The 24,826-nt window shown below is 41.8% G+C and overlaps 1 protein-coding gene across 3 annotated transcripts in view; it reads right to left on the minus strand.

Annotated features, from left to right (window-relative positions):
- Positions 1 to 16,617, minus strand: part of trak1a (trafficking protein, kinesin binding 1a) — a 118,558-nt gene extending 101,941 nt beyond the window's left edge. For all 3 annotated transcript variants that reach the window (XM_060850221.1, XM_060850218.1, XM_060850222.1), the window contains exon 1: positions 16,325 to 16,617. The gene's annotated coding sequence lies outside the window, so the exon portion shown is untranslated. The remainder of the gene's footprint in view (positions 1 to 16,324) is intronic.
- Positions 16,618 to 24,826: the final 8,209 nt, after the last annotated feature.

Raw genomic sequence — 24,826 nt, forward strand, 5'->3', positions numbered from 1 at the left:
CAAATTGAAAGTGATTTGTTTTGCATGGTCAAATTCAGTCAGATCAGATGCCAGGCAAAGAACAGTCGTCAAAAAAAACTACTGAAATGGTGAATATGTTCAATCTGAGTAAATGCCAATTGTGCTCAGTGTCAGGCACCCAGTTCTAATTTATATGAGTACTTGTACTACTTTGATTAGGACATATAGGAAGAGACCATTTAGCCCACCAAACCTGGCGAATCATTCCATTAGACAGAGTCTTCAGATTAAAGTAGCGATTTTGTCTAAATTTATTGCCTTGTTCTCAATGCAACAACTAGCAAGAAATACCTGTTGATGGAAAGAACATGTCCATCAACACGTCCACATCGTGACCAGACTAGTCTCGTTTAAAATTGAAACAAGGCTTTTATTTTTTAATAATCATTAACTGGTGCATTCTCCATGGCAATACATCTTCTAGAGTCCACTTGCCAACCAATCAACATTCTCCTCTCATGCAGTACAAATTAGTTTTCATTTCTATTGGTATGCTAGCAAAGTGTCCTGGTGAGTGAAAGGTGAAAAGCTTTGACAAAACGTATATTTTCTCAGTAAGATTCAAGCTCTACCAAACAGCAAAGAACTCATCTGATCTGTGAACATGCCACCTTGCCTTATATCATTCAGCTTTCAATAAAAATAATTTACCAATATCAGATTTATAAGTAACAATCAATTCGGCATCAACACCTATGTTATGGAAGAGTTACAAACTTGTACCAGGTAAAGTATCAGCTCATTTCATGACCAATGATCTCAGATTTTTAGACAATAACTCCAAAATCTTCAATTTCTGAACTAATAGAAAATAATCAGCCTTAAACGTTCTTCAATATCTTGACAAATTTGATGGAATCATCCTTTCAGACTTCCAATTTTCAGGAAACACAGCCCTGGTTTGTGAAATCTCATCCTGAGTCTGGGTTTAGATGTGGAACATGTAGTCGTTAAATATTGCTGAGCCAACCGGTCCTCTTTCAGAAATTCAATTTCTCAGAACTTCAGTTTTCGCGGTAGAATCAGAATCGCACAGAAGTGCCAACACACTGACTTCGGGAGACTGGAGGACAAGTTGGAGTTGCTGCCAAGCACCTAGAAAAACTTTCCACAGTCAGGTCTAAACAGCATTAGTTTATTTTAAAATATTTTTATTGGATGGTTTAAGAATCCAAACTCAAGATGCAATTTATATTTAAAAGCTAAATTAGATTTATTTTCCTCTGAGTTGCACTGGCTGTAGTTTAGCTGTGACGTTGCCAGTTACTTTGCCAGCATTGGCACAATCCCACCTTGTGGCCAGACATAAAATTGCAGGCCTAACTATTCACACGAATGGGCATTGCTGGTGGACCTGCATTTGTGCCCTCCCTAATTATCATGTGTCAACTAGATCAGCTAAGGACCGCAGTTTCCTTACTTAAAGGATGTTAGGTCAGTGTGCATATTTTGTCAGAAGACAGGCCCTTAGATCATTGCATCAGAATGATGCAGAGATTCATTGGCAGTAACTTACCACTGCGTCTCACATTTGGGAGCAGTGGAAGGAGACAAGTCTCCCAAGTTCCTACCTTAGACAGAACAGGAATCCCACCACTGTTGTCATTATTTGGAACCACAATGCAATCTAACTAACTGAGCTAGCTACCCCCACTGTCCTCCACTGAAAGCTCCAATGGATTTCCGAAATGAATAGGCTCAGAACGTCTTTCCCATCATTTCCTGAAAGTGGACTGTCAGCAATTCTTTCAAGATCGCCAAGTCTCACTGTTTAATTGACCATTGCAATACTCAAAGAAAAACCACATAATCCTCTTAATATTTCACTGAGTCCGAGTCTGTCTCCCTCTCCTTCCTGACCTAGTTGCTCAGAATCAGATTTGTTACACAGTGCAGGAGGCTGCCATCTGGCCCACTGTTTATTATCTCATGCCAATTTCCTGCCTTTTCCCTCCCACTGCACACCACTTCTATCCAAATAAATTAGCCAATGCCCTCGAACGTCTTAACTAAACTTACTTCCACCACATTTCCAGAGTAATTCTAGTCCCTCACTACTCACTGTGTGGAAACATTTTTTTTCCTCACATCACCCTTGCTTTTGTTGACTCAGCACTTTATATCTATGTCCTTTCACTCTTGCTTCTGTACATCATCTTCAAACATCAGAATGTAGAAGCAGAAGTAGGCCATTCAGCCCACTAAGAACAGCTCCACTATCCAATTAGATCATCGGTCTCAAAACCACTTTCCTGCTTATATTCCTTGCATCATCCCATGGGAGAATAGAAAAATCCATTGGGAACTATAAATATTTGGACCAAATGGGTTATAAAAGTTTCTGACATGCCAATGTTGATAGAACATGAGTGCAACATGCTCTACAAAAATCATAAGAGCATAATATGTAGAAGTAGAATTAGGCCATATTGGCCCATCAATTCTACTCCATCATTCAATCATTCAAACGTTTCGTGACCCCATTTTCCTGCATTGGTCCCACAACCCTTAAATACAATCAACAACTTGGCCTTCTCAACCCTCTGCAATGAGTTCGTCAGATTCACCACTCTCTAGCCAGGAAATTCCTCCTCATCTCAGTTCTAAAGGATATCTTCATTCTGAGGCTGTGCCCTCAGGTCCAGTCTCTTCAACTCACGGAAATAACTTCTCCACGTCCACTCTATCCATGCCTCAGTATTCTTAAGTATTAACCAGATTCCCCCTCATCCTTCTAAACTCCATAGAGTCTTCAACTGTTCCTCATGTGACAAGGCATTTATCCCACAGATCATTCTTGTGATGATCGAAGCAATAAACTTGCAGTGAAACATCTCAAACCAACATGAAATCTATTCAGATCATCAGCTGCCCCTTGATTAGAGGATGGCATCCATGCAAGGTCACAGGATTCTGCTGTAGTTCTTCATGTGACATTGATTCTCAGCCTGAAGACCTTTTGGCATACAGGGCAGGACATCCCACAAGTTGGCAGGATCTGAAAAGCAGGATTGATTTCCATCTCTTACATGTCACAATCCAATGGGCATGCTGTCAACATTTTGAATAATCCATAGCAAACCCCTCCCAGAGATTAATGTTAATGAGGCAGTGCTTCAACGAAAGATTCAGAACATCTTAGTAGGGTTGTCTTTGTCCTCCTTGGAACAACGGCCGCTTGAGAGTTGAGCAAGCAGATGCTGGTGGGGAGGATGTTTCTTCAGCCATCTCAGTACTGTGTCGAATCTGAGTACTGTGTCGCAAAAGCCCAAGATGACGGCAGCGTAGGACACTTCAGATGGAGCCCATTTGTTTTTCTGTTTTTCTCTTTTACTTCTTACAATTTTTTACTCTTCTTCTCTAGGCCATGGACTGCCAGCCCCTGACTCAACCCAGCGGGGCAGTGTCTCAGCCCAGCACGGTGGCCTTTCAGCAGTATGTGACAGTCTCTCGGTCCAGTGTGATTCCTTGAAGTGCGGTCTTACCGTGGTTAAGCATTTAATGTTAAAACTTTCAGCTTTCTTTATTTTCTACTTAAAACTAAGGTGGTCTGCAATGTATCACTTTTAATCTTAGTTTGCATGTTTATGCTATATTATAGTTACTGAATGTTTAACTTTTAACTTCCTTCTTTCTAACTTGTTCTTAAGATTCTGTACCTCTGTACTCGTGCCTTGTGTGTGGGGACCTTCTATATATTTCACTGTAGATTAGATGAGATTACAGTGTGGAAACAGGCCCTTCAGCCCAACAAGTCCACACCGACCCAGCGAAGCGCAACCCACCCATTCCCCTACATTTACCTCTTACCTAAGACTACGGGCAATTTAGCATGGCCAATTCACCTGACCCGCACATCTTTGGACTGTGGGAGGAAACCGAAGCACCCCCACACAGACACGGGGAAAATGTGCAAACTCCACATAGACAGTCACCTAAGGCGGGAATTGAACCCGGGTCTCTGGTGCTGTGAGGCAGCACTGCTAACCACTGTGCCACCATGTACTCCTGTATTTTTGTACTTGTATACATGACAATAAAATCAAAATCAATCCGTCTAACTGTCAATCAGAAAGATGCTGAACTGTTTTGCCTCTGCAAAAAAAAGAGACACACATCCACGTGTCCTTTTGGTACCTCATGGCAAATTCTGAATCTTGGCTGTGAAGACTCAGTGTACAGTGAAAATTGTGAAAGCAAAGAATACGTAATTCAGCTTCAGAACTTCACTGCATGCAACAATGGATTCGACAGCACCACTGGCTGAAGCCCAGCAATGACCAACAATTATTAAAATGCGAAAGAAACTGGAAAATATGGTTAATTTCATAAAATAAAATAAAAGTGAATAAACTGGAGGAAATTCTTCGTCCAATCGCAAGCCACAGAATCTCAGCCAAGGCTGATGCTGTTCACAAAAAGTACACGGAGACAAAAAAAATCAACAGAAGAGGGGAAGAAAATTAGACAAAGAACATGAAACAAAATCAGTCCTTTCTGCTCAAGGATGCTTTAAGTGCAGATTTTCCAACAGAATTAAATCAAGAAGTTCAATTCCCCTGTTAATGAGGACCCATGCAACCAAACAAGTTCAGAATCCAAACTGACAATGTCTCAAATGTTGGAACAGAAGTTTTTTGAACAATTGCACTATTGAAAATAGGTTACTCACTCATGACTTTCGCTCTCAGTTTGCTCTCAACACTCCAAGAATTACATTTTAAAAGTTGTCACTTTCAAATGCCCTCATAAGGAGATGGAACAGGCAACACAGTAAGACAGAGCATCTAACAGATTCTAATCAGTATTCAGGATGGCAACAGTGGTTGTCATGTGAGTTATTAATTCCCTGACGAAGCATGGATTAAGTCATGACAATGACCAGGCGAACTGCTGATGTGTTTTTTTCACTCTCCATTCATTTACAACCTTAATCCAGGACTCCTTCGAACAAATGATTCATTTCTGATAAATAAAGGGTGCACAGAGAAGTGGCACTCATACTTCATAAAAAAAAATTGTAGGGCACTCATACATGTTTTACCCCCTCCCATACATGTTTTACCCCTCCCATACAACATGCAGAATTTAGGAATTGAAATTACCCCTACATATGGGGAAAGCTGAAGCAGTTCAGCTCAAAATTGAGTTCTGCAACAATCAGGTTTTCAGAGCCACGGTTCCCACTTGGTGTCCAACTCTGCTGCCACTCTATAGGAGTATGCTTAAGAGGGAAATCAGGAGGGCAAAAATGGGACATGAGATAGCTTTGGCCAATAGAATTAAGGAGAATCCAAAGGGTTTTTATAAATATATTAAGGACAAAAGGGTAACTAGGGAGAGAATTGGGCCCCTCAAAGATCAGCAAGGTGGCTTTTGCGTGGAGCCACAGAAAATGGGGGAGATACTAAATGAATATTTGCATCAGTATTTACTGTGGAAAAGGATATGGAAGATATAGACTGTAGGGAAATAGATGGTGACATCTTGCAAAATGTCCAGATTACAGAGGAGGAAGTGCTGGATGTCTTGAAACGTTTAAAGGTGGATAAATCTCCAGGACCTGACCAGGTGTACCTGAAAACTCTGTGGGAAGCTAGAGAAGTGATTGCTGGGCCTCTTGCTGAGATATTTGTATCATCAATAGTCACAGGTGAGGTGCCGGAAGACCGGAGGTTGGCAAATGTGGTGCCACTGTTTAAGAAGGGTGGTAAACACAAGCCAGGGACCTATAGACCGGTGAGCCTAACCTCGGTGGTGGGCAAGTTGTTGGAGGGAATCCTGAGGGACAGGATGTACATGTATTTGGAAAGGCAAGGACTGATTCGGGATAGTCAACATGGCTTTCTGCGTGGGAAATCATGTCTCACAAACTTGATTGAGTTTTTTGAAGTAGTAACAAAGATGATAGATGAGGGCAGAGCAGTAGATGTGATCTATATGGACTTCAGTAAGGCGTTCGATAAGGTTCCCCATGGGAGACTGATTAGCAAGGTTTGATCTCATGGAATACATGGAGAACTAGCCATTTGGATCACAACTGGCTCAAAGGTAGAAGACAGAGGGTGGTGGTGAAGGGTTGTTTTTCAGACTGGAGGCCTGTGACCAGTGGAGTGCCACAAGGATCAGTACTGGGCCCTCTAATTTTTGTCATTTACATAAATGATTTGGATGTGAGCATAAGAGGTAAGTTTGCAGATGACACTAAAATTGTGGGTGTAGTGGACAACGAAGAGGGTTACCTCAGATTATAATAGGATCTGGACCAGATGGGCCAATGGGCTGAGAAGTGGCAGATGGAGTTTAATTCAGATAAATGTGAGGTGCTGCATTTTGGGAAAGCAAGTCTTAGTAGGACTTATACACTTAATGGTAAGGTCCTAGGGAGTGTTGCTGACCAAAGAGACCTTGGAGTGCAGGTTCATAGCTCCTTGAAAGTGGAGTCGCAGGTAGATAAGATAGTGAAGAAGGCGTTTGATATGCTTTCCTTTATTAGTCAGAGTATCGAGTACAGGAGTTGGGAGGTCATGTTGCGGCTGTACAGGACATTGGTTAGGCCACTGTTGGAATATTGCATGCAATTCTGGTTTCCTTCTTATCGCAAAGATGTTGTGAAACTTGAAAGGGTTCAGAAAAGATTTACAAGGATGTTGCCAGGGTTGGAGGATTTGAGCTATAGGGAGAGGCTGAACAGGCTGAGGCTGTTTTCCCTGGAGCACCAGAGGCTGAGGGGCGACCCTTATAAAGGTTTACAAAATTATGAGGGGCATGGATAGGATAAATAGACAAAGTCTTTTCCCGGGGATAGAGGAGTCCAGAACTAGAGGGCATAGGTTTAGGGTGAGAGGGGAAAGATATAAAAGAGACCCAAAGGGCAACTTTTTCACAAAGAGGGTGGTACATGTATGGAATGAGCTGCCAGAGGATGTGGTGGAGGCTGGTACAATTGCAGCATATAAGAGGCATTTGGATGGGTATATGAATAGAATGGGTTTGTAGGGATATGGGTGCTGGCAGGTGGGACTAGATTGGGTTGGGATATCTGGTTGGCACGGACAGGTTGGACCGAAGGGTCTGTTTCCATGCTGTACATCTATGACTCTATCACATGGACACAATGCTCAAGTTGGTTGCATAGCCAGCAACAGCCATCTTTCATCCAAGTCAAAAGCATTAGGCCACTGACATATGCAGAGGAAATGCCACATACTTAATTCTCCTTCCTCTTGTAACATGGGCCTGTGAAGAGATAGTCAGCTAATACATTGGCTGCCTGCAGTAAAACTGATGTTGAGGTGGTATGGAATGGTCAAAAGGCAGGTAGCCAGCTCAAATCACTGTCAATCTTGGTTTGGAGACATCTGATTCCACGCCAGACGTTGAGCCCAGAAGTCTCTGTCACACCATTCCTGAACCACCCCTCCCCACACCAACAATACTGCAGACATCAATGTTCTTGGCCAAACCGACTGCAGAGGTTAAACCAGTCCTCTCTCTGATACCCACCAACTTACCTAAACAGTGGCGCACAAGCCTGTGCTGAGCACTAGGGAATCTTTCATCGACATAAGAAGGTCAAAAGGAATCCAGTTAGATCTTCTGGAGAAGTATAAAGTGATGCATTTTGGTGAGAAGGCCATGGAGAGATGAAATAAAAGGGAATGTTGGGCTACAGGGAAATGGGTGTTCTATGTACAGATATCAGAAAAGATGTTAGAACAGTTGGAGTGAGCAGATAACAAAGCATAGTGTCCTGGGCTGCTTCAACTGGCACAGAGAGCATAATAACAAGAACTTTCACAAGATTTGGAAGAGCCAGTGTTGAACTGGGATGTACAAACTTTAAAAATCACACAACACCAGGTTATAGTCCAACAGGTTTATTTCAAAGCACTAACTTTCAGAGTGCTGCTCCTTCATCAGGTGGTTGTGATTCAAACTCCTGAAGGAGAAGCACTCTAAAAGCCAGTGCTTCCAAATAAATCTGTTGGACTATAACCTGGTGTTGTGATTTTTAATTTTTAACAAGATGCTTGTAAGTTCTCAGCCCAAGTATTGTATGCAGTTCTGGATATGTTAACATTCTTGTATACAAGAATGGTTCCAGGGATGAGAAACTTCACATATGTGGATAAATTGAAGAAGATGGGACTGATCTCCATGGAGAGAAGCCTGCTAAGGGGAGATGTGATAGTTTTCAAAATGACACGAGGTCTGGACAAGTAGATCGGGAGAAACTGTTCCAGCCTGATAAAAAGGACCAAGATGATTCAACTAAATGAAAATTTGAGCTTATTCAAAAAGCCCTGCTGCCCATGTCTTAAACTCACAGCAAATCTGGTTTCCATCAGCACTCTGTCTTTGCTGACCTATGTTGGTTTCAGGGAAAAAAAACCCTCATTTTGAATGTTTTCACGAAGGAATTAGTATAGTTCTTAGGGTTAAATGTTCAAAGGGTATGGAGAGAAAGCAGGAACAGAAAAATGAGTTGGATGATCATTCATGACCATATTGAATCGTGCAGCTAAAGGGCTGAATGGCCTATTCCTCTTCTTGTTTTATATGCTGATGGGTTGATGTTAAATGTTAAAACATTACTGTGAAACATCCTGCATAACCAGTGCAAACTCTAACAAATCAAATGACAATGACAAAGTAACCATGCTGTTGTACTCAATCAACATCCACTGAGGGTCCAGTCCAGTATGAATACCAAACGAGAACTCAAACTCAGCCACATAATGATTCAACAATCTGCCAAGTATTTGCTCAGAGAAGATACTGTTTAAATGCTCAATGGGCATGACCTATGTGACAGTACACTTACCAAAACCAGAGAGATAAGGAAGGAGAAAATTCAACAAAGGACAAAGAGGCATGAAATGTGTTAAAGGAGGGACAAGCAGAGCAAGAATGAATAGAAGGGGTGGGGGAGAGAAAGCAAAAAAAAAGTGAGGAGCTAAATATGTAAGAGGATGAATTGAAATAGGAGGCAACTGGGAAGTTAATAAAAGAGATAGGACAGTACAGAGAAGAAAGAGAAAAGGAAAAGAGAAACAAGAAATGGCAAAGTGGACAGGAAATGGGTGGGGGGGGGGGGGGAGGGGAGAGAAGTGGGAAATTGTAGAATGGTAGGGAGCTGGTAAAGAATACATATGATTTCAGTGGAGGTGCAAGAGGGTTGATTATGTGAGGCCAAACAGGGCTTCTCACTGTATGCAAGCAAATGCATAGTCAAAATGCCATTGGGTGATGCATAAGGAGATGTGGTGTGCAGCAAGGGAAACTTGATGGTGATGACGGGGTCGAATTGCATCAAAATGGTCCGTGGGTCAATACAAAAAGGTGGGCGGAGAAGTTTTAAAACATTGATAAACCTGCTGGGATTGGAGAGGCTTGAAGTAAACTGTTGTTCCTTGGGAGGAGTGGGACAGTGAGGAGGATAGGGTAATGATCAAAGTTTGCGAAGTAGCTTAGAGGCAAGGCTGGGGAGATCCCTCCAAGGTGCATTTGTAAATAAGCAAGAAAATGAATTGAAATAGGAGGCAATTGGGAAGGCAATGAAAGAGATAGGACAATACCGACAGAGGAAGACAGTGTAGGAAGAGATATTAAAAAAAAGAGAAGGGTTGACAATGATAAACATGCAATGAAAAAGACCGACTATTGTTTCAGTTTTGAATTACTTGCACTTCCATATGGATCATACAAATTATTATGCAATTTTGTATTTGGCTGTTTTTTTTGGGGGGAGTGAGGAAGAGACAGATTGAACAAAAATAATTGCCCTTCCAGAATTCAGCATGTACAGATATAATTTATCACATGCTCTTGTAGCAAGGAATGACCATCCACATTTGAAGATTAGACAAACTCAATGCATTTAAAAAGTCATCCAAAATATTTACCTGAAAGCAGAGCAGGGTTGATTGACATAAGTGCAAGGAAGGCAGCAAACACAACACTCAACAAAACTAGAAGTGTAAAGTAAAAAACTGTCCCAACTTTTCTCGGACTGCTATCAACACCACAGTCAAGCTGACCTTTCTTAAGCTTCTTTCTGTAAATGTTCAGCATTGCCTAATTTTATTAACTGGAATACTTAACTAGCCTGGCGTGCAGCACACCAGCAGCACAGTGAAGGCCTTTACATTGCTCAACTGGACACTCCTCAAAGAAAAATATATGTGTAACAATGTACTTTAGATGTTTCCAATGAAACTGTGCAAGCTATATAAAAGTTGGATAAATCACTTGAACTGGTGTTTGGGTGCATTGATTTGTGGGGGTGCGGGGAGGGGGGGGGGGGGGGGGGGGGGGGAGGGAGAGAGTGGGGGAGAGGAGGTGGGAAGACGAGGAAAGGACAAAGTTCATGAGGTGAGTCAGAAAACCACATTGGCAAATTCAAGCTTTCATGAGCCAAACAGGACCGGACTAAACAGAGCTGAAAGGTTGATTTGTCAGACGGCTCAAAATGCTACTTCCTATTTATGAACCACAATCATGGACCTGAATTGATCCACTTTCAATTATTAATTTTGCCTGCAGTCAGTTTTCATCAATATAAGTATTATTGATATCATTCGGCAAAAGCTGCTTGGGAGACGTTCAGACTCATTAGTGCAGATTGTATGATTTTCCGGTTTGGTTTGTTCTCATCTCCCTCCAAGCACTTTTGTATTCAACTTGATCTACAACATTTTTGGTCTCTGTTTCTAAATTGATTCTCTGTACTCAATCCCTGCAACTGTTGCAACCGCACTTGCGTTGATTGTGCCGGCATCTCACATTCCTTTATTCATTCTTCAGCTTCAGGCAATTCCTCCAGGGAACGGACAAGTCAACAAACCAAATGAATGCAAAAACCACCCCACACAGAGCCAGACATCCTTGATAGCAAATGCACTCTGGAATTATTCCACACCCGAGCTACAATTCTCAATTTCCAGAAATCTGTGTTGACTTTAACACAAAAGGAAACCGCATTTGCCCAAAGTCACCAAACTTTCCCCAGCACAGGACAAAAGGCAGCTGTTTGGCACACAGTATCTGTCAGAAAAATCTAACTAATGGCACTGCCAACCTTCTCCCTGCGCCCTTTGTACACTCTTCCTTTTCACAAGAACCTCATGCCTTCTTAAATGTTTCCATTAAATCTGCCTCCATCAATCTCTCCAGCAGCACATTCCACACTCTAACCATTTGCCACATGGAAAGTATTTTCCTTTATTTGGTCGTTGCCAATTATCTTAAATCTCTGTGCTCTGTCGTTCTCAATCTTTCCACAATAGGATGTTTTCTCACTACCTACTCTGCCAGGTTGCTCATCAACTTTAGCTGGTCTTATAGATGTTTCCAAGAGAAAACAGTCCAAAATCCTGTACCTAGGTGGTGCGCAACAGGGGTCAGTATTGAAGCCACTATTATTTACAATAAGCATTAATGGCTTGTGCCATAACCAAGTTTGCAGACAGAAAAATAGATGGGAAGGGAAGTAGTAAGGATGACACTGTTTGCAGAAGGTTACAAGTAAGTTTGCCATGGACTACTCTCTCGTTAGGAAGCAGAGATGACTGGTGGGCAGTTTAGCCTGAGGGTTACCATGCCTCAGGCAAGGGAGAGGTTGAGAAGGTGAGAATTTCTTGGTGACCCCAGCTGATATGGAAATTGAACCCATGCTGTTGGTGTTCTTCTGCATGGCAAATCAGCTGTCCAGCAACCAAACCCCTTGAAAGATGGAGTCAGATTGTGAGAGTGGCAGTGCTCCCAGACACCATCATTTATGGATATTCCCAGTCCTGCTGCAAAAGCTATGGGCCCTAACAACATTCCAGCAACAGCATTGAACATGCATGTTGCAAAATTAGGTGGACTTAAGTTGCTCTAGCACAGCTACAACATGAGAATCTACCTGTCAATATGAAAAATTGCCCAGATAAATCCTGTTCTCCTCAGATACTGAAGCAGTCCATATCCATATGCAGCTGAAAATGTGTTGCTGGAAAAGCGCAGCAGGTCAGGCAGCATCCAAGGAACAGAAAATTCGACGTTTCGGCGATGAAGGGCTTATGCCCGAAATGTCGAATTTCCTGTTCCTTGGATGCTGCCTGACCTGCTGCGCTTTTCCAGCAACACATTTTCAGCTCTGATCTCCAGCATCTGCAGACCTCACTTTCTCCTCCCATAATCCATATGCAGCAAGACTTAGACAACACACAGGTTTGGGTTGACTTGTAGCAAGCAAAAATTGTACTAAGTGCCAGGGAATGACTTCTTCAACAGGGAAATTTAACATTCTGCTCTTGCCCTTCAATGACAGTACTGAATTATCCAAATTTCAACATGCTAGCGGTTACCATCAACCAGAAATTAATCTAGACTAGTTATCTAGAATGCTGTGACTGCAAGAATATGTCAAAGGCTCGGAATCCTACAGAACCTAAATCACGTCCTAACTCCCAAAAACCTGTAAAGTCAAAAGTTAGGTGTATGATAGAATACTCTCCACTTGCATGGGATCAGCGAAGTACCAACATTCAAGAAACTCAACACCTGAGGCTGAAGCATCCCATTTGATCAGCATCTTATCTAATAGATTCAATATTGACTCCCTCCACTTATGATGCACAGTGGCAGTCATATAAACCATCTATAAGATGCTGTGACAATGTGAACTTCAGAACTTTAACTTCAAACAGTCAGCAATAACTCTCTGGAATATGCGGCTTCTTGAGGTGAAAGCATAAGGAGAAGTTTTTATAGAGGAATTAAAAGCAATATGTGAATTCACCATCCCTAAAGGGGTGAATGGCAGGAAAAGCTATGTTTTAGATGGGCAGTTAATACCAAATGCACAAGGAACAGGGGAGCTACTTTTGATAAGAAGGTAAGTCAGACTTGAGGTCTTCAATAGTATAATCTATTTGGGAGATGAATCAATAATGTCACCTCTCAAACCTCCAGAGACAGACACTGTTGGTGGAATCTGGCCAAGTGCTATCATTAATCGGTAATAGCCAAGATGGGTTGTGAAGCTTAACTTGCTTTTTTGTCTTATTTTGGTTGCTACATGCAATAAAGTTTCAAACTGTTGTTTTAGTACTTGATTGCCTGAGTTTCTTAATAAGTAGCTGAATTAAAGGTAACTTGTGGTGATTTACCCACAACAACACTACCACAACTCATCAGGGCTCCATCGATAGCATCATCCAAGCCTGCGCTCTATGCGATCTAAAGGGGCAAAGACAACAGATACATAAGAAGACCCACGACTTGCATGCTTCCCTCCAAACCATTCACCAGTTCTTCACGGTCACTGGATGAAAATGTGGAACTCCCTCGCTAAACAGCAATGTGGGTGTACCTACCTACCTGACTCCAAAAGGTGAGAGGACTACCTATTGACCAGCACTTATCCGATTGAACATGCATGTAGGAACATCAGAGCTAGTAGCAAGAGTCAGCAATTCAGCCCCTCAAGCTTGTTCCATCATTTATTACAATCCATGTTGATACCAGAAACCAAAACAGAAATTGCTGGAAAAGGTCTACAGATCTGGCAGCATCTGTGCAGAGAAAGCAGAGTTAACATTTCAGGTCTAGTTACCCTTCTTCAAAACTCACGGCTAGAACTCCATGGTTGACATCATCTGGGCCTCAACTCCATTTTTCTGCCTGCTGTCCATAATCCTTCAACACATCACTAATTAAAAATCTGCCTATCTATCTTCTACTTAAATTTACTCAATGCCCTGGTATCCATCCATGCTGGGATAGTGAATTCCTTTGAGAAAAGTCAGTCCTCAACTCTTAAATCTGCTACCCCTTATCATCAAGCTGTGACCTTTCATTATAGATTGCCCCATGAGGAAACATCTGCTCAACATCTACCTTTTTTAATCCTCTTTAGCACCTTCTATATCTTAATTAAATCTCAATTTCTTCCAAACTTCAGAAAGTATAGGCCCAAACTGCTTAATCTCTCAACATAAAGACTGATCTCTCATTACTTAGATTACTTAGTGTGGAAACAGGCACAACGAGTCCACACCAACCCTCCAAAGAGCAACTCACCCAGACCCATTCCCCTACATTTACCCCTTCACCTAGCACTACGGGCAATTTAGCATGGCCAATTCACCTAACGTGCACATTTTTGGACTGTGGGAGGAAACTGGAGCACCCGGAGGAAACCCACACAGACACCAGGAGAATGTGCAAACTCCACACAAACAGTTGCCTGAGACGGGAATTGAACCCGGGTCTCTGGTGCTGAGAGGCAGCAGTGCTAACTGCTGTGCCCCCGTGCCGCCCAAATCTCTGGACATAATCCATTAAACCTCCTAACTTCCTACAGTGCATTTACATTCTTCATACACGAAAAATAATTCTCTTAAAAACAGTATATTCAACCCTAGAAGTTGTTGCATTGGTGCATAATATTTCCACTGACTTCACTTTGACATACAGATTTGAAAAAGATGATATATTCACAGTTTTTCACCACTGGATGGTGCTCCAAGCTGACAATATTGAACCAACACTGGGCAATGAGGATCTGCAATGTAGTAACACCTGCTTCACTTTAGATGGTGCTCAGTCTGTGCTGTAAGAATACAAACAACACTGGGTGTGGTAGTTGACGTCTTCACAGTGTTCCCAAAAGTACAGCATTGAGGTACTCTAAAACTTTTCCTCCAAACTTAAAAGCATTCTCCTGTAAAATAACTAATGAGAGTGTGGGAGCAGAGTCCTTGTCTGTACTTAAGAGTGAAACAAATAGATTCTTGATCAAAGGGCAGGAAAGTGGACATGAGGAATGTTAGATCAGCCATGATCCCATTGAATGGCACAGCAGGTTCAAGGGGCCAAATGGCTCACTCCTGTTCCCATTTCTCTCAGTCTTATTGTTGCAGGATATTCACATTCAAAATGAACTAAACCAAAAATAATGCGACCGTCAACTGTCAAAACGTGAACTGTTTGCTCTGCTGATTTCAGTAACTTGAGTTATTGACACATTAAACTTTATTTTTCCTTCTGTTCTCTTCCTACTTCTCTTCTAATTCTCATCGATTACCTCTAGACTCCACTACTTCGATACACTTGTGGCGGGCCCACATTTTGCTCTCTGTAACCTTGGGGTCATTCTGAACCCCGTTGCCTTGTGTCTAAAGCTGCAACAACTCCCTTGTGCCCATCACCCTTTTTCTTGCTAACTGACAATGGGTCTCCCCCAGTCAAGCAACATCAATCTTACCATGCTTCACCTCCCTCACTACGTCTGCGATCTCCTACGGTACCACAACCCACTAATGTCTCCTAATATCTTCACTAATGTCTTCTGACTACTGCCAACTTCAACTGCAGCACAATTGGCGCTTGTGCCTTCAGTTGCCAAGAACTGAAGCTCTACAACCCCTCATGTTTCTAACCTGGCATTCAGTTGTGTTGTGCCTCAACGTCAGTTATGTCTTCAAGCGACATTCTTGTGAAATCTTCAATGTTATAGCATGTGACCAGTGAATATAAAAATATTCCATCTTACCTCATCATCTAAAGCATGACGCTCGACTGGAAGCATGCTCTTTTGAAATATATAAATAGCTTAATACTAACCCAGCAGTATGTGCCTGAGGAATGTAATGTTTATATGTAATAGTTAATTGTACTAATGCTGTTGGATTCTTCAACCACACTATGCTTAGTATATGTTACAGTAGATACAACAAATATTGCCACATCACCCAGGAGGCAAATTTACACAATTTCCTCCTTTAAGGTATTGCCTACAATTTTGTCCAAGTTTTGGTCACCTGCCCCAGTGTTTCCTTATGTGGTACAGTGTCAAGCTTTGCTTTATAATGTTCCTGTGAAGATCAGTATTTCATTACAAGTGCTAGATAACTACAAGGATTCTCTCTCACTCACTCACCATGTTTTCCCCTCTTAGTTTTGTATGCATTGAACTGACAGGTGAACCAGTCTTGGCATGCGAGTCAAGACAGGCTGCAGAGTTTTGGGTGACCTTCGTTTACAAAGTGGGAGATCATCCAGGAGTGCTTTGTTACTTTATGGCTTAATCATTCCAAAGTCACAAAAGAAAGGAGTTTCCATCACTTGAGCTGAGAGAGGTGAAGTTACAGCGGTGCAAAGAGGCTGTCTTAGCGATGGCATGATTATTTGATCAGAAGTTCAGCAAAGGGGTTATAATTGCAAATTAGTTTTGTCTCGGATGGTTGCAACAAAAACAGCAACTTCACAGTACTTAACTGGTTGCTTATTCAAAATGTACATTACTTACCAGTAATGGTGCAGGCATCCCTATGTGCATCACTGCTGGAAGCATCTTCTGGGCAAACTGCCTCACTCACGTACTGCACCTCATCGGAGCCTGTTGTGCAGGCTAGAAATGGGCAATCAAGTGTCTCTGAGGCAGACAGAGTGTCAGCCGAGGTCTTTTCACTGATAGCTGTGGCGTCCAGCTTGACAGGTTTCACAGGATCAAGGAAATTGCCATTGATAGGACACGTGTTGGCACCTTGATCAGACAGACTGAAAACCAGCCCTGGCTCTGTGACCCTCCTGGAACCTTCAACGCACCTAAAAGACAAATTGGTATACAATAGTATTGCTTGGAACTCTCGCCTTGCAAACTTAATAACAAATTCACAGAAACCTGAAGAATTTATTTTAATAACCAAACAAATCCAGAACAACATGGCCGTGCAGCATTTCAGTACTTCAATACTGTCCTAAAATTTAAGTAAGGAACAAAAACCTTATCAAAACACTTGAGATCTTTATAGTAAAATATTTAAGATTTCCTGCTTTGTGAGAAACTCTGCCCTATTGATTATTTAAAGCAAAAGCAGAAAATACTGAAACACTTAACAAGTCAGTAAGTGAGATAGCAAGAGTGCAAGACCCAATTTAAAATTTCAGGTCAATGACCTTTCATCTGAACAGACAAAGAACTAAAAAAGGGCAGAGTTTGTGCTTTGGGAACAGTGATTTTGGTGCAAATCATAGCCAAATTTGCACTCATTTTTGCTGACTGCAAATTCTCCCATAACACTTTGAACTTGTCCAGGTATTTGTAAAAAATATTTCTCAATGTATTCAATACTACTGCCTCAGGAAAATTTGACCAATGCAACTGAAAATAGCTTCAATCACGAAAGAAAAACAATTTTCAAAATCAGCATCAACCCACAATCGGCAAGTAAAATCATTGAAATGACTTAACAATGCAACAAACTATTTTCCAGCTATTTTGGGATACAGTTGGTCAATTCATTACTGAAGTTTAAGACGAATCAATCAAATCCTTTTAAAGCAGACAGGAGGAGAAGAATAGTTAGCACAGTTGGCTAAATAGCAGTTCAGAATAACACCATCAGCATGGGTTCAATTCCAGTTCCATCTAACGTAGACTTCAGTGTATATAGTGAAATCTACCCCTCTGTCAAAATGGCACAATGTCAGGGCTATGCTTAGCCAAATGACTTAAGATGTCCTGGGTAGATTTACTGCCATCAATTCTTCTCACTTCTACTAATCCTTCTCATTATTAGTCTAATACAGGCACAATGCCATCACATACTCATCAGCAGAAATGAGGCTCAATCTTGTAAAACAGGAAGGGATAAGTATAGGTCATGCAACTAGTCATCAAGTGCTGAGTTCCATGAGGATCTCCAACAAGTTCAACCCAAGAGTGAGTACACACTGGTGATATTTATGTTGATCTTAGCATTTCAACCTCTTACTGGAACAGTGTTTAATCACACTGGTTAGCTCCTTCCAGAATCAGTCTTTTATATCCTGATAGAATGAGTTTATCTAATGGTGTCAGTTAATAATTTCAGGTATTAAGTGGCTTATACAGCTGACGAGAGACCTCTTCCCTTGCCCTGTAGAAGATGGCAGACCGGCACTGATAAAAACTACCAAGAGAAACAGGACAGGATGAAACATTAGCAGGCACTGGATGAAGAACTTGCCTTCTGGTTGAGTGCACATGAAGGAAGGAATTAGTATCTGTGTCTGGCTGATTGAGCCTAATTTTGAGAGTGACCTCCAAACGCCGCAAGTGAGCATAAACACACAACAGTCATTAATCCATTCCAGATTCATGGCTGGGTGTTGATAGGGTCCTCCCTCCAGGGCAAAAATAATAAAGAACTAGCCCAAATAGTTTACAGACAGTGGAGTCAAACCAAATGCAATAAGTGTTTAAAACTCCACAGTCTGCTGCGCCGGTTACACTAATCTCAGAGCAATTCCATAAAATCATAGAATCCCTACAGCATAGAAACAGGCCCTCCAGCCCAAAAGGTCCACACCAACCCACCCAGACCCCTTCCTTATATTTGCCCTGACTAATGCACCTAACTTACACATCTCTGAACACTATGGACAATTTAGCATGGCCAAGCCACCTAACCTGCACATCTTTGGACTGTGTGAGGAAACCAGAGTTCCGGAAGGAAATCCACGCAGACAGTGGGAGGAATGTGCAAACACCACGCCGACACAGTCACCTGAGGCTGGAATCGAACCTGTGTTCCCGGTGCTGTGAGGCAGTAGTGTTAACCACTACCATGCTGCGAAAGAACTAGAGCAAACCAGTGGCAACTCTAGCCTGATGACTGTTATATAACGGGCAAACACAAGTCTTTTGCACACAGCAACTTCCTGGGGTGAAATAAACATGAGATTAATCAATTTTTTGGGACACTGTTTGAGAGGAAATACCGGCTGGAATTAAAAACATGGATTTATATAGCAAATTTAACCTAGTAAAACATCCCAAGGCATTTCACAGAAATGTCACAAAAACAAATTCAATGCTTAGCCCATTCAAAGATCATAGCCCGGATATTTTGGTCTATGGCATAGGGTCAGCATTTGCTGTTCACCTCACTGTGAACTTGGCATACGCTTATTAACAGTGATTTCCTCTTATCTGGTGTCAGTTCCAGAGAGTCACCCTCTACAGGATATCACTAGTGCATTGAGAACAGGGAAAATTAATTGGTAATGCTTGTCAACCAGTTAAACTAAAGTATCTTCACAGAGAGACGCGGAATCCAAACTACAGTATGAAGCAGGACACAGATTACTTTTAAACTGTGAACATAAAACAAAGCAAAAATCATGAAAATACAAATGCTGTCGAGTGCAAGTAATACATGCAGTAATGAGTAAAAAAAACTTAAGGGAATGAGTCTTCACACTTGTGAAGTCAATTACTCCTAAATGCAAACTTAAAAATGTTCCAGTCAGCATAAAAGTGTGAACATAGTGGGAAGATAAAGCTAGATCAAGCATTATAACGATTTCAATTCTATACACATGACTAGGAACTGTAATAGATTAACCTGCAGAGAGGTAGTCTGGTTCTTACACCAGTTTCTGCATTTTCATGTTTAGTTGTGTGTGGGTGTCAGAGGTTGCTATCAGGTTTACCCAGCATTCTAATCAACAACATTATTATTAAATGTCAAAATATCACCAATAAGCCACTGAAGGTAGCAGGACAGGTTGCGAGAGGGGTTAATGAAGCATACAGTATCCTTTATCAATAATAACATGGAGTTCAAGAGTAAGATTACATTGAACTAGCTTGAACTGTGCTACAGTATTATACTCAATCTTAATGACACAATTAGAGGAGGATGTGAAGGCACCGGAGAGGGCACAGAGAAGATTCAGACATATGGGTCCACAGATGAGTTACGAAGATAGATTGGAAAAGCTAGGACTATTTTTCTTGGAGGAAAGGCAGATGAGTGAAGATTTGTTAAGGGTACTCAACATCATGAAGGGGCTGGGCAGAGTGGAGAGGAAGAAACAAACAGAGACAGGATTAAAGTGATTGGAAAAAGCAACAAGGAAAATCTTTTTCAAGAGTGAGTAGTTAGGGTCTTGAATGCACTGTCTGAGCATGTAGAAGAGAGATTCTTAAGGGAATTGAATTGTTCTCTGAACCAGGAAGAATGAGCAGGGTTACAGGGAGAAGGCTGAGGAATGGTACAAAGTGAGTTGCTCATTTGGACAGCAGGTGTAAACGTGATGGGTTAAATGGTTTTCTTCTGCACTGTAACAATTCTGGGTGACTCTGACTTAAGGCTTGAGGAACAGAGATAAAAACGAGAGAGAAAAGAGAGGCAAAGAAGTTTAATTGCAGGACAGGCAAGGAGTGCTAAAGTTTACGGCTTTATCAACTAAAGGCATTGCTGCCAACAATGGAACAAAAAAAAAATCACAGACGTGCAAGTCATCACAAGTTGTCGGAGTTCAGGTGGTTGTTTCAGGTTTAACAAGGAAGTTGCAGTTTGAGAAGATCAAGGCTATGGAGCGATTTAGTGACAAGGATGGAAATTTGAAAATTAACTTCCAGTTATATAAATTTACAAAGTAGGTCAGAGTTGGTGGAATTCCTTGAATGCTATCACAGTATCTTTAATGAAGGGATCAGTTGACACACTTATTCATCAAATGCAAGTCACAATATAGCACTTACTCAGCAGTAGCCTCTGTTGTGAAAATCTTTTTAAAATATTATTATTGAAGTATTTGTTTCAATCTAACTTTAGCCGTTTTAGTATCAGCTATTTAACAGAATAATTAAGGGATCATTTATGGCTATGTGGTAATTACTTTCCAGATCATTGCTCACAATTTTGATAAAAGATTCCATGTGGTTATAGTGGAAGGTATTAGACAGAAATGTACCTGAAAAAAAAAGACATAATATTCTCACAGTTATATCTGGTGTGACCATCAATCATATGAAGAGCCAGAAATAGAATAAATTACGTCGCATTACCGAAATCCCAGTCACATGAAAGTAAGTTTAATAGCAAACATTTTCTGTATGAAAGGAAGATCCTTGCAGTTGTTAACGGTCAATTATCTAGAATATCACTCGAGGACTTCAGTGTTCTAGGCCCTACTGTCTTCAGCTACTTCAATGAACCTTCCTGCATCATAATGTCAGAACTGGGGATGTTCCACAACATTCAGCACCATTCATGATTCCTCAGATACTGAAACAACCCGTGCCCATAGACATTCAGGCCTGGGACTGACCACTGTCAAGCAATGCCCATCTCAACTCCAGAAACTAACTATTTCAACTTGACTTTCAACAGCAATACAATCACCGAGATTCCCATCGATGTCTTGGAGATTACCATTGGCCAGAAACTGAACTGGAGGAACCATCAGAACACTGTTGCCTCTAAAGAACAGGTGAGCATTGTCGTCTTTAAAGAACAGGTCAGAGGCTAATGCAATAAACAACTCATCCCCTGGTTCCCTACAGCCTGTCCACCAACTACGGCACAAGTCAGGAGTGTAATACAATCCTGTCCACTTCGGTGCAGCCTCAACAACATCAAGGACAAAGCAGGCCACTTGATTGCACCACATCCATCACCTTAACTCCATTATCAATCTTAAATCACAGAAAGACATGTTCATTTCTACCTCTTGACTTAAGATTCTTTGATGATTGGTACCAAGCTCCGTCGTCAAGGAACACAACATGATCAGCCCTCTAACTATAAGCAGCAATCCCCAAAGATTAAGTTTTCTGGAAGTCTCAAAGTATCTAACTGAAAATGCATTGAGGGCCTTCTATTTGAATATTGGCCATGTGGCAAATGAAAGCACTGTTAGAGTCTTTGTAATTTCACTTGCAATCTACATTTGACTGACTGAAAGCTAAATAGAAATAAATCACTGAGCCGGGTATTTTAGTCAGCACCACTTACCAACACTAACATCTCAATTATGAGAAAATACTTATCTCTCAAATGATGTCAAAATAGTTTGTCAATTGCAGACGATGGACAATCTCCTCAACAGACATGGATATTTCAGGGATTTGATTCAAACAAAATGTATCCATTTTGCTACAAGCTGATGATTATTTTGGATCGGTCTTCAAATGAATCATCCATCAGCTCCATTACATTTAACAGTATAATGATAGATCTCATTCCAAGAATCCTGGATTAGGCAACCTGTGGAGTTGTGCTGTATTCCACTTTCTATAATCCTCAAAATGGTTCCAAATACTTGCTCACCTTTATTCTTGACAACTTTGGGGGTTAAGCTGAGAATTTCAATTGCTGGTTGTATCTTGGGCTGACTGGAGTTATAACGACTGAGCATAAACTTCTTATTCCCACTTTGTAGGTGAAGAAAAACTGAGGTAAGAGTCACACTAACGGGAGTGCCAATGTCAATTTTAAATCCTGTTGGTATCAATAAGCAATTACTAGTAGGTTCACTGACCAGTTTATCTTTGCCAAGTATTTACAACCAATAAAGGGAGGATTCACATCCTCCAGATATTTCTCCCACACCACAGTTCTTGTTGCAAATATTTTCTAAGAAGCCTTCCATTATTATTTACAACATACTGCCTCTCAAACTAAGACATTTTTATTTTTAATGCCCAAGTGACTGACTAAATGGTATGCATGGAGAAAGTGAGGACTGCAGATGCTGGAGATCAGAGCTGAAAAATGTGTTGCTGGAAAAGTGCAGCAGGTCAGGCAGAATCCAAGGAGCAGGAGAATCGACGTTTCGGGCATAAGCCCATTCCTGAAGATTCTCCTGCTCCTTGGATGCTGCCTGACCTGTTGTGCTTTTCCAGCAACACATTTTTCAGTAAATGGTATGCATGTCCTTGCAGCACTTTCTTTACTGTCATGGATGTGCTGTCACTGGCTGGGCCAGCATCAGTTGCCCATCCTTAATTGTCCAGAGGGGAGTTATGAGTTAACCACATTGCCATAGGTCTGGAGTCAAGTGTAGGTCAGATCAGGTAAGGAAGGAAGATTTCCTTCCCTGAAGGATATTAGTGAACCACATGAATGTTTACTAAAATCAACATTGTCGCCATTGGGTCAGTTTTTCTTTTAAATATTGCATTTTTTTATTGAATTTAAATTTCAACATGTGCCATGGATGGACTCAAACCCATGCCCCCAGAGATTTAACCTGGGTTTTTGGATTATTACGCAGCAAAATTATCACTATGTCATTACCACCCTGAGTTTTGTTCATGGCTTCATCGCCTTTACCTTTGGAATCACAACCATCCCATTAAACGTTTGCACAGCACCTCATTTGATCCCAAAGATTGCATTGAGGCCAATGGACAACTCAATAAACTTTCTCAAACACGATGCTTGGTCCATTTGATGCATTTCCAAAGATTCTGCATCTTAAAAACAAAATAAAATTGCTCCACAGGGCACATGCGCAGTGAAACAAAATGGTTTGATGAAAACCAAATATCAGAGAGCAATTCAAATGTGCTTTAAATGCTTTGGATTCTTTTGGTTCAACTAGTCAGGAGAAAAAAAACTTCTGTCCATACTACTTTGAAGTATTTGACTCTAGTTCCCTTCAAATGTTTACATATTTCAAAGTACTTTTTAAAATCCCTGTGTCATGTGCTTGAGTACACAAATACGTCTGGTCAACCAGTAACTGAACAATATTGTGAATATTTCGCATAAACCAAATCATCCGCCGACATTTCCGCCACCTCCAAAAAGACCCCACCACCAGGGATATATTTCTCTCCCCATCTCTTTCCGCCTTCCACAAAGACCGTTACCTCCGTGACTACCTGGTCAGGTCCACGCCCTCCCCTACAACCTACCCTCCCATCCTGGCACTTGCCCCTGCCACTGCAGGAACTGTAAAACCTGTGCTGAAAATGTGTTGCTGGTTAAAGCACAGCAGGTTAGGCAGCATCCAAGGAACAGGAAATTCGACGTTTCGGGCCAGAGCCCTTCACCAGGAATGAGGAGAGGGAATTTCCTGTTCCTTGGATGCTGCCTAACCTGCTGTGCTTTAACCAGCAACACATTTTCAGCTCTGATCTCCAGCATCTGCAGACCTCACTTTTTACTGTAAAACCTGTGCCCACACCTCCTCCCTCACCTCTATCCAAGGCCCTCAAGGATCCTTCCACATCCATCAAAGTTTTACCTGCACATCCACCAATATCATTTATTGTATCCGTTGCTCCCGATGCGGTCTCCTCTACATTGGGGAGACTGGGCGCCTCGTAGCAGAGCGCTTTAGGGAACATCTCCGGGACACCTGCACCCATCAACCACACCGCCCCGTGGCCCAACATTTCAACTCCCCCTCCCACTCTGCCGAGGACATGGAGGTCCTGGGCCTCCTTCACCGCCACTCCCTCACCACCAGACGCCTGGAGGAAGAACGTCTCATCTTCCGCCTCAGAACACTTCAACCCCAGGGCATCAATGTGGATTTCAACAGTTTCCTCATTTCCCCTTCCCCCACCTCACCCTAGTTCCTAACTTCCAGCTCAGCACGGTCCCCATGACTTGCCCGGACTTGCCCTACCTGCCTATCTCCTTTTCCACCTATCCACTCCATCCTCTCCTCCCTGACCTATCACCTTCATCCCCTCCCCCACTCACCTATTGTACTCCATGCTACTTTCTCCCCACCCCCACCCTCCCCTAGCTTATCTCTCCACGCTTCAGGCTCACTGCCTTTATTCCTTATGAAGGGCTTTTGCCTGAAACGTTGATTTCGTTGCACTTTGGATGCTGCCTGAACTGCTGTGCTCTTCCAGCACCACTAATCCAGAATCTGGTTTCCAGCATCTGCAGTCATTGCTTTTACCTTGTGAATAAGTAATATAGATCCTGAAAGTGCTGCTGTCCTATCTAACACAATAATACCCATGTCAGTCAATACTCCCTGCTTCTTGATCACAACCCTTACAATCATC

This window comes from Hemiscyllium ocellatum, chromosome 34, assembly GCF_020745735.1.
Source record: "Hemiscyllium ocellatum isolate sHemOce1 chromosome 34, sHemOce1.pat.X.cur, whole genome shotgun sequence".
Classification (NCBI taxonomy): Eukaryota; Metazoa; Chordata; class Chondrichthyes; order Orectolobiformes; family Hemiscylliidae; genus Hemiscyllium; species Hemiscyllium ocellatum.